This window comes from Neovison vison, chromosome X, assembly GCF_020171115.1.
Source record: "Neovison vison isolate M4711 chromosome X, ASM_NN_V1, whole genome shotgun sequence".
NCBI classification, from domain to species: domain Eukaryota; kingdom Metazoa; phylum Chordata; class Mammalia; order Carnivora; family Mustelidae; genus Neogale; species Neogale vison.
In genome coordinates this window covers 15,280,200-15,290,904 of record NC_058105.1, presented here as the reverse complement: position 1 = coordinate 15,290,904, position 10,705 = coordinate 15,280,200, and positions in this window count along the sequence as shown.

Below are 10,705 nucleotides of genomic sequence, written 5' to 3'. Positions count from 1 at the left end.
AGAGATGACTTGAAAAAAAATCTTAAAGGAAAAAAAAAAAAAAAAAAACCAGGGGCGCCTGTGTGGCTCAGTGGGTTAAGCCTCTGCCTTCGGCTCAGGTTATGATCTCAGGGTCCTGGAATACAGCCCCGCATAGGGCTCTCCGCTCAGTAAGGAGCCTGCTTCCCCTTCTCCCTGTGCCTGCCTCTCTGTCTACTTGTGATCTGTCTGCCAAATAAATAAATAAAATCTTAAAAAAAACGAAACACTTTTTGAAGTATTAGTTCATCTGCTCATTCATGCAGTGAATCCAAACTATGAGCCAGACATTGTTTTAGGTCTGGGAATACAGGGTTTAACAAGAAGGAATTGGGAGAGAAATAGAAAATACTCATGTATTTTTTTTTTAAAGAACAGGTGATTTTTATTATTTTTAAAATTTTTTAAAAATTTATTTATTTGACAGAGATCACAAGTAGGCAGAGAGGCAGGCAGAGAGAGAGGAGGGGAAGCAGGCTCCCCGCTGAGCAGAGAACCCAATGTGGGGCTCCATCCCAGGACCCTGAGATCATGACCTGAGCCAAACTAACCCACGGAGCCACCCAGGTGCCCCTACCCATGTATTTTTTTTTTAAAGATTTGTATTTATTTACTTGACAGATCAAAAGTAGGCAGAGAGGCAGGCAGAGAGAGATGGGGTAGCAGTCTCCCTGCCGAGCAGAGAGCCTGATGCGAAGATTTTTCTTTTTTAAAGATTTTATTTATTTATTTGACAGACAGCGATCACAAGTAGGCAGAGAGGCAGGCAGAGAGAGAGAGGAGGAAGCAGGCTCATGGCTGAGCAGAGAGCCCGATGTGGGGCTCCATCCCAGGACTCTGGGATCATGACCTGAGCCGAAAGCAGAGGTTTTAACCCACTGAGCCACCCAGGTGCCCCTTACCCATGTATTTTTAAAAAATAAATTCAGAGGGCGCCTGGGTGCCTCAGTTGGTTAAGCGTCTGACTTTGGCTCGGGTCATGATCCCAGGATCCTGGGATGGAGCCCCGCATCCGGCTCCCTGCTCGGTGGGGAGCCTGCTTCTCCCTCTCCCTCTGCCCCTCCCCCTGCTCCTGCTCTCTCTCTCTCTCAAATACGTTAAAAAATCTTTTTTTTTTTAAAGGTATATTCAGATAGTACTGGAAACAAATCAAATCAGGGTGATTTGCTACTGATGATTTGGTCGAGAGAACATTCCTCAGAGTGCTAAGAAGGGATGATTGCTGAGGTGATGACATTTAAATGCATGAGAAACATGTACTTAAATGATGAAAAACAAGCTGCCAGGTGAAGAGCTGGGGAAGTTGGTTCTGGACAGAGAGAATAACAAACAAAAAGACTCTGAGGCATGGCTTGAGAGCCGTGGAAAGAGCCTGGGTTTGTTAGGAATGGCATGGGATGCCATTACAGAGTGAATTTTTATATATTCATTCATTCGTTCATTCATTCATTCATTCGTTCATTCATTCATTCATTCATTCATTTAAGGGGAAGGGACAGAGGGAAAAGAAGGGAGAGAACCTTAATCAGGCCCCATTCTGGGTGGGCATGGAGCCTGATGCTGGGTTCCATCTCACCACACTGTGAACAAGACCTGAGCTGAAATCAACAGTCAGATGTTTAACCGACTGAGCCACCGAGGCGCCCCAGGAGCTGATTTGTAAACAGAGTGGATTTCTGTTTCAATGGGGTCTTTTTACCTGCTGTGTAGAGAATGAACTGGAAGAAAGAGTAGACAGGAGGCTCTTTTGGTAGTCGAGGCAAGTGGAGATGGCGGTTTGGACTAGGGTCATAGCTGCGGAAGTGGTAAGAAATTACTGGGTTCAGGACACATTCTGGAGGTAGCGACAGTGTGGGGAATGAGGACGTTAAGCAGCTTGGGTTTTGTAAGTACAGGTGTTTCTCTTATAATGATGATTCTGAAAAAGTTGGCATGCTGCTCAAGTGTTTGCTAAAAATAATAGGGTTTAGGGAAAACATAAGGTTAAGGTAAACCACTTCAAAACCCATAGAACAGGGGGTGCCTGGGTGGCTCAGTGGGTTAAGCCTCTGCCTTCAACTCAGGTCATGATCTCAGGGTCCTGGGATCAAGCCCCACATCGGGCTTTCTGCACAGCGGAGAACCTTCTTCCTCCTATCTCTCTGCCTGTCTCTCTGCCTACTTGTGATCTCTGTCAAATAAATAGATAAAATCTTAAAAAAAAAAAAAAACCCATAGAACAGGGTAACCAAAGCATTAAGAAGAGCAAGGCCACTTCCGATAATAATAATATCTCTGATAGAGGTATTTTACCTCTGATGGTCCTTGTGCCCTGGATCCCAGCCAGTTAATCCCTGGAACCCTTCAACCTTGGGTCAGCTTCCTCTTCCACGGTGGAATCCTGGAGGGCTTTCCCTCCTAATAGAGACCATTTTCACTGAAATTAAATAAACAACCCAGGACATAGGCTTTGTTATTTTTCATCACTTTAATATGGGAGATGTGCCTTTATACCCTTTACATCTCTACCTTTATACCCTTACAGCTTTGAGAGCTAGCTTCCCATGGAAGGGACCATAACCATTATTGACACCAGTAAGTTAGCCAGCCACACTAGTGCTAAAGGAAGGTCTGTGTAGATTTCCTGCTTTCTGCTTGGGGGTCTTCCTCTATTGCTAAGGCCTTCTTTTTAATGGTGAGGAAATTTGGGGCACCTGGGTGGCTCAGTGGGTTAAGCCTCTGCCTTCGGCTCGGGTTATGATCCCAGAGTCCTGGGATCAAACCCTGCATAGAGCTCTCTGCTCGGCAGGGAGCCTGCTTCCTCCTCTCTCTCTGCCTGCCTCTCTGCCTGTCAAATAAATAAATAAATAAATATGGTGAGGAAATTTGCCACAGATTGCCTCGAATGTTGCCACGCTAGAAAAACAGCATGTGAACCAACACAGTTTCTGTGTTCCAACAACATCCGTCCCCTATCTCTTATTTGCTTATTCCATAATTCCCACCAAAGAAGCACACACCATAGCAAACAGACTGTACAAGAGAAAGGGTTTTGTGCTTTTAGGCAGATGAGCGACGTGATCTGGTTTATACTTCAGAAAGATCATTGTAGAGCACCTGGCCGGCTCAGTTGGTAGGGCGTGCATCTCTGGATCTTGGGCTCATGAGCTCAAGCCCCACATTGGGTGTAGACATTACTTAAAAAAATAAATAAATAAAATAAAATGAAGTCACTGCGAATGGAAAGAGGGAGAACAATGGAGGAGAGGACAGGAGTCCGGGTGACCAGTGATGGTGGTTCAGACGAGATAGCTAGCAGTAGAGATGGCGAGAACCCAGCCACATGGTTTGAGATGTCTATATGACATCGGTAGGAGATGCCAAACAGGCAATCTGATACGCCTTAAAGCTCCGGGTTGAAGTCAGAGCTGGAGATTTCAATTTGGTGACTTCAGCATAGAGATGATATTTAAAGCCAGGCGCCTGGGTAAGGAGTCTTCAGCCTTGCAACATTCCTTCCATATCTGACTCTGGGTCTGTTCGCCCTGTCTCTCCAACTGTTTTGTGCCTTTTAATATGTCTTGTAATTTCTTCTTGTCTTTTCTTTTTAAAAAGATTTCATGTTCTTTTAAGTCATCTCCACACCCAACGTGGGGCTCAAACCCACAGCCCCGAGATCAAGAGTCACGTGCTCCACTGACTGAGCCGGCCATGCACCCCTCATTCCCCCAAAACTTAACTACTAGTAGCCTCCTGTTGACTGAAAGCCTTACCAACAAAATGAAGTCAATTAACACACATTTTGTATGGTGTATTATAAACTGTGTATTAAAATGTTAAGATAGGGGCGCCTGGGTGGCTCATTGGGTTGGGCCACTGCCTTCGGCTCAGGTCATGATCTCAGGGTCCTGGGATCGAGTCCCGCATCGGGCTCTCTGCTCGGCAGGGATCCTGCTTCCTCCTTTCACTCTCTCTGCCTGCCTCTCTGCCTGCTTGTGATCTCTCTCTGTCAAATAAATAAATAAATAAAATCTTTTTTTAAAATGTTAAAATATTAAAATTATAAAATGTGTATTATAAACTGTATTCTTACAATAAAGTACAGCTAGAGAGGGGGAAATGTTGCTAAGAAAATCATAAGAAAAAAAAGAAAGTCATAAGGAAGCGAAAACACAGTTCCAGTAATGTAGTATTTCGTGAAAAAAAAAAAAAATCCGTGTGTAAGTGGACCTGTGTGGTTCCAACCCACGTTGTTCAAGAGTCAACTTTCCCTTCCCCCAGGTCGGTTAGGCTCCGATGAAAACACTAATAACTTGCTTCTCTGGAGGGCAGACCTTGTTAAGAAAAAACAGAAAGCAAACAAAGAACCCAGGACGCTCTGATGTGTTCAAAGTGGTTAGTCCCCCCCTTCCCCCTGCCAGAGGCAGGAGGTGGGATTTTTCTCGGATATGCAGTGTGAGAACCTGATCAAGCTCCAAGAGCTACACCTCACAGAATTGTGGGGTTCCGCCGATGACTGGGTTCCCCTGGAGTTTTTGGTCTCCCTCACCTCCAGCGTCCAGCCATGTGTCAATTATGCCATGTGTCAATTACACGGCAGGGTTTCCTGCCCGGCGCTGCTTCCCTTGGAGCTATCTGCTCCAGTAAGTTGTGACTCTCTGTATTTGTCTGCCCATCTCTCTAGTTCTCAGAGCAGCAGTGTGCTCTGTGACCTCCCTTCTCTAGTGAATCTCTAAGAAGAGTTGTTCATTTTTCAGTTGGTTCAGCTCTTTGCTTGCTGTTAGGACAGAGTGGTGGCTCCAAGCTTTTTACTTGCCAGACCAGCACGGGAAATCTTTTTTTTTTTTTAAGTGGGTTATATTAAATCACATTGTATGCTGCTGGGATGCTGCAGAAGGGAGGAAGGAAGGTGCGGGAGAAGAGAGAATAATCGCGGAGCTGAAGCCCTAGGGTAGGCTATTTCAGTGGGAGGGATGCAATCAAGCAGCCTTTGGCTGGCCACTTCCGTGGATCGATGCGGGCTGTCCGGTGGCCAACATCACATAGAGCCCGGTCTCATGTCCAGCAGTTCTGTCATCTCAGCCTACCAGGCCAAAACACATTTTGTACATTCGCTCACTTTGGGGACCGGACTAGCTTTTAAGTGGATTGTGCAGAACTGTCTGCTTAAAAGTCGTGCACTGAATAGCCGTGGAGATCTGGCCCTACAGAGGCGAGAAGCAGCCTCTCATCGCTTCTGGTGCATGGAGGAGCACACCCTCGGGACTCCCAGAGACACTGGGGGTGGGGGAAGAAGCAGACCCGGAAAGGACCTGGGAGTCCTGCAAATAGAGGGAGCTCAGATTCTTTGAGCACTAATGTCAACATGACCTCATTTGTGCTCAGAGACTGTCGAGGCTCTGGTGAAGTGCTCTCAGGTCGGTGCTTCTTAAGCATTAGCATGTAAAACCCAAAGGACTAGGGAACAGTGGACTCGCTCCCCAGAGACTGATTCAGTTGGTCTGGGGCAGAGTCTGAGATTCCGCATTTCTGACAAGCTCCCAGGTGCCACTCCTGCTGCTGGTCTTGCTAGGAGTCTGAGCTGAGACCGGTGTGACCTAAAGAAGCGCAGACCCCTTCTCTGGGGAGGAGGTCAGGAAAAGCTTCCCTGGAGAGGTATGTGAACCGCAACTGTGTAAGTTTGGGGCATGCCAAACCCAGGAGCAGTTGAAGGACGTTTCTTTCTTTCAGTGGTCTTGGCAGCTAAAACTAAGTTGGTCATGTGGCAACTGACACTGGCTATTAACATAAATGTAATGAAAGCATCCATGGTGCTGGCCACTATTCCAAGGAAATACTGATTTCAGGTAATGTAACCTTTTTTTTTTTTTTTTTTTTTTTTGGCAATCTTAATGGATGTGTTAGTTGTAGTAAGTAAATATGGTGAGTGAAGATTTGGTTATTTCTGAATTGTGAATTTAGATTATGGGAATCCTAATTCATTTGTAACACTTATTTTTAAGTGTATTTTTTTGCTTTATTTTAAAATTATTTTTATTTTAAAAGATTTTATTTATTTATTTAAGAGAGAGCAAACATGATTCGGGGACCAAGGGAGAGGGAGAAGCAGACTCCCCACTGAACAGCGAGCCCAATGTTGGACTCTATCCCAGGACCCTGGGATCATACCCAAGCCAAGCACTTAATGGACTGAGCCACCCAGGAGCCCCAAAGAATATTTTTTTTAAGTAATCTCTGCACCCAACACGGAGCTTGAACTTAACGATCGTGGAATCAAGAGCCTCATGCTTCTCCCTAACTCGTTTATAAAAGGGGAAAAGGAGAGGAACATGATGAGCATGTTTCATTTCTTACCATAAAATTTTAATAAATACTTTAGATAAATATCCACTTCACGTCCTCCAGAAAACCTTTCCTTAATAGCCATAGGCCCTGCCCATCAGATGAAGAGAGTTTTGCTGTAGCTCCCTATCAATGGACATTCTTTAGTTTGGTTTAATTTTATCTTGTGTGTGTGTGTGTGTGTGTGTGTGTGTTTAAGAATTCTATTTATTTATTTGATGCACAGAGAGAGAGCACAAGCAGGGGAAGTGGCAGGGAGAGGGAGAAGCAGGCTCCCGCTGGATCCTAGGACCCCGGGATCACAACCTGAGCCAAAAAGGGAGATGCTTAACCCACTGAACCACCCAGACGCCTCTAATTTTGTCTTATTTTGGTTTGTTTTTTTTTGTCTTGTTTTTATTTTTATTTTTTTGGTCTTGTTTTTAAATTAAGCAAAGAACAACAGTGTTATCAGTCTCTCTGGAGGTTCGTGCAGATGAACAGCGTTCATCACGGAGAAACCTTGCAGTTGCCTTGGGATTGTCTTGTTATAAATCTGAAATCTGTCTTTGGGATGCCTGGCTGGCTCAGTCGGTAGAGCGCGCGACTCCGTCTCACGGTCGTGAGTTCAAGCCTCATATTAGATAGGGAGCCTTGTTTTAAAAAAAATGAAACATTAAAATTAAAAATATGTCTTTGTTAAATGCAAGTTTATTTTTGCATTTTTATAGTATTTCCTTAAAATAGGCTTCATAAAGTAGCTTTCCTGCATCATAAATCTAGTGTATTTTACATTTTGACTGATACTGCCAAATTGCCCTCCAGAAGGCGTAGAACTCACACCACCACTCAGAGCGAGTGTGCAAATATGTTCAGTCTCCCTTAAAAAGAGGTTTTAGGAGTGAAAGGAGGAGTAGGGGAAGCAGAGATAGTGACCGGCCACGGACAACAAGTTCAGGAAGTGTTGCTGAAGGGGAACAGAGGAATGGAGAGATATGTGGGCATATTTGAAGGATGACGGAAAGAGTAGAGATGGAGAAGTAGAAGCAGAAGAGAAAGGGGATAATGGAGGTTTAGGATAAGCCTCTAACTTCATTCATCTCCAAGTGAATTGGCAATTGTCTCAGTGCTATCGATTGATGAATCAATCTGTTCTCTACTGATTTGAAATCTTAAAAATATGAACTTTCCAGGGTGCCTGGGTGGTTGGTTAAGCACCTGACTCTTTTGGTTTTGACTCGGGTGGTGACCTCAGGGTTGTGAGATCAAGCCTGGAGTTGGGGTCTGTGCTGGGCATGGAGCCTGGTTGAGATTCTCTCTCTCCTTCTCCCTCTGTCCCTTCTACCCTGCTCCCTCTCTCTCTAAAAAAGAAATATAAATAAATAAATAATAAAGAACCTTTCCCCTCTGTACTTTTTTTTTCCAATTTATTTATTTTCAGAAAAACAGTATTCATTATTTTTTCACCACACCCAGTGCTCCATGCAAGCCGTGCCCTCTATAATACCCACCACCTGGTACCCCAACCTCCCACCCCCCCGCCACTTCAAACCCCTCAGATTGTTTTTCAGAGTCCATAGTCTCTCATGGTTCACCTCCCCTTCCAATTTACCCAAATTCCCTACTCCTCTCTAACGCCCCTTGTCCTCCATGCTATTTGTTATGCTCCACAAATAAGTGAAACCATATGATAATTGACTCTCTCTGCTTGACTTATTTCACTCAGCATAATCTCTTCCAGTCCCGTCCATGTTGCTACAAAAGTTGGGTATTCATCCTTTCTGATGGAGGCATAATACTCCATAGTGTATATGGACCACATCTTCCTTATCCATTCATCCGTTGAAGGGCATCTTGGTTCTTTCCATAGTTTGGCGACCGTGGCCATTGCTGCTATAAACATTGTATTTTTTTTTAAATGTATTTATTTATTTGACACAGAGAGAGAAAGCAATCACAAGTCGGCAGAGAGGCAGGCAGAGAGAGGAAGGGAAGCAGGTTCCCCGCTGAGCAGAGAGCCCGATTCGGGGCTTGATTTTAGGACCCTGAGATCATGACCTGAGCCGAAGGCAGAGGCTTAACCCACTGAGCCACCCAGGAGCACCTCCACTCCCCCACCCCCGTGTACTTTATAGTACAGATTGTTTCACCGATCTCCAGGACTTGGGCGTCCAAGTTACTAAGACAGACTGTAGGTTATGTCCATTGCTAATCGTATTTCAGCAATTATGTTACCAATTTTTAAAACTCCGTCTCACTCTCTCGGTTACTTCTTTTTCATAGCCCACTGACTTTGTTCTATGAATGCAATATTCTCTTGGACCTCTCTGAAGACACTGATTTGAATTTTTAAAATGCTTTCCACATTAACTTTTCCCTGAAAATTCAATGGTTTTGCTCCTTTGTCTTAGTTTTTCTCTGCCACGCTGTTGGTTGGTTCGGGGTCCTCTGCAGCTGTGAAGGTCACTGTTCACCTGGCAGTTTTTATTTCTGGAATGGGGCAGAGCTACGCAGGACAGTGGTTGGGGTCATGCCCACCCGAGGCTTCCCGTTTATGAAGCACGGGTAGGGAACAGGTTGCAGGGTCTTACCAGACACGTAAGAGCTTCAGGGGATTTCACTGTTCTGCCAAGATGCCTTTTGTCTCGACATTCTTCCGGCCCGCCCCCCAGTTACCTGGGCACTCCCTCCTCTTTCCAATCACAGAGTCCATGCTGGGTCCCCTCTCTGGGCACAAGAAGTGCTTTATTTAGAAAGCTGTTCTCACTGGCGGTAGCCAGGGGTGAAAACTACAGCAAGACACTGTGCACCGAGTTGGAGAAAGGCCCATTTGCCTTGGCAGACCTTTAACTAACGTCTCTGCTTTTCTGCTCCATGACTCACTCTAGCCCCTACTAACTCAGAGCTTTTTTCTGGGGCTCTATTTGGAAGATTCATAATCATTTCTCCCATATCCTTCTCTTATTCTTGCACTAGCAGGGTGTGGGTCCTGCATTAGGATTTCCATAAATTTCTTATTGTTTTCGAAAGGCCATGTTAACAGCACTTGGACAACAACACTCAGCTTCTCCGTGGCTCTGTTTACTAATTGTTTTTACGGTGTTAAATTTAATATTTTGTTGATATTGCCTCATTGGGCTAACCCTGGCATCAGCAAACATTTTTTTTCTTTCTTTTCTTTTTTTTGGTCGAAGTGTAATTGACATAAAAATATATTAGTTTCAGGTGTACGACATAGTGACGCAACATTTATATACCTTATGCTGTGATCACTGTGATAAATCTAGCTACGGTCTGTCACCACACAGTGTCGTTTCAATATCATTAACTATATTGCCTGGGCGACTTACTTATTTTATTACTGAAAGTTTGTATCTTTTAATCCCCTTCCCCTTTTCGCCCACCCCCCTCTGTTTACTCATCTTTCAATTTGGATAATAATACTATCTATTTTGTAGACTTATTTAAATGGCTTAATACATGTAAATTGCTGAGTGCTGTGGGGGGCCCATTGGAAACACTGAATAACTATCAGCCTTACATTTCTCTGGTCTGCTAGTGACACCTTTTCTGGTGTCCTGGCACTGCTCTGAATTTGTTCCTTTTATACTTCTTCTGGCATTTTAGTGGCAATTTGGAAGGAAGATGAGATGAAATACATTAACTCTCTCCATCACCTTGAACTGGACCTGAGCACTTGCCTTTGAAAACTGCAAAAATAAGCACTCCAGGTGGTGAATTTTCTACCATTTTGAGTTTCACATTCTTGGTTTACTTACACCTTAGAGACCACCTAATAGAGTGCTCTCTCTTTAAAGGAGCAAAGAAATGAGAAATACCTTCCCCAAGGCTGCAGATCTATTCCGAGGGACAGATCCTTGCTTCCCAGTACAATGTCCCTACCACTAAAAATAAGTAAATGAGTATCTACCAGAAGTGCCAAGGTGATAAACTCCATATGTCCGTGCCCATCTTGTGCCCTTTCCTCCCCTTACAACAGAACAGTCCCTCCTTCTATCTAAAGCCAATCCTTTCCCCAGGACTGCCACCCCCAACTTCTCCTGCTTTCTTCGGTGTTTTCTGTTATTAGTAACACCTTATTTGTAGCATATTCAACTCTTGCGTTTAACTAGTTCCTTTAAACATATCGGAATCTATCCCTTTAAGAAATAGGAACAACAGGGGCGCCCGGCTGGTGCGGAGCATGCGACTCTTCATCTCTTGATCTTGGGTTGTAAGTTCAAGCCCCACACCACGGGGTGCAGAGATTACTTCAAAAACATGTTTTAAGAAAAGGAAAAAGAGCAACAAACCTATTGGGCTCCTTCCTCTACCCCCAGACTCTGCTCCATCTTTCTACTCCTTTTTGCCTCCAAAGTCCTGCAAA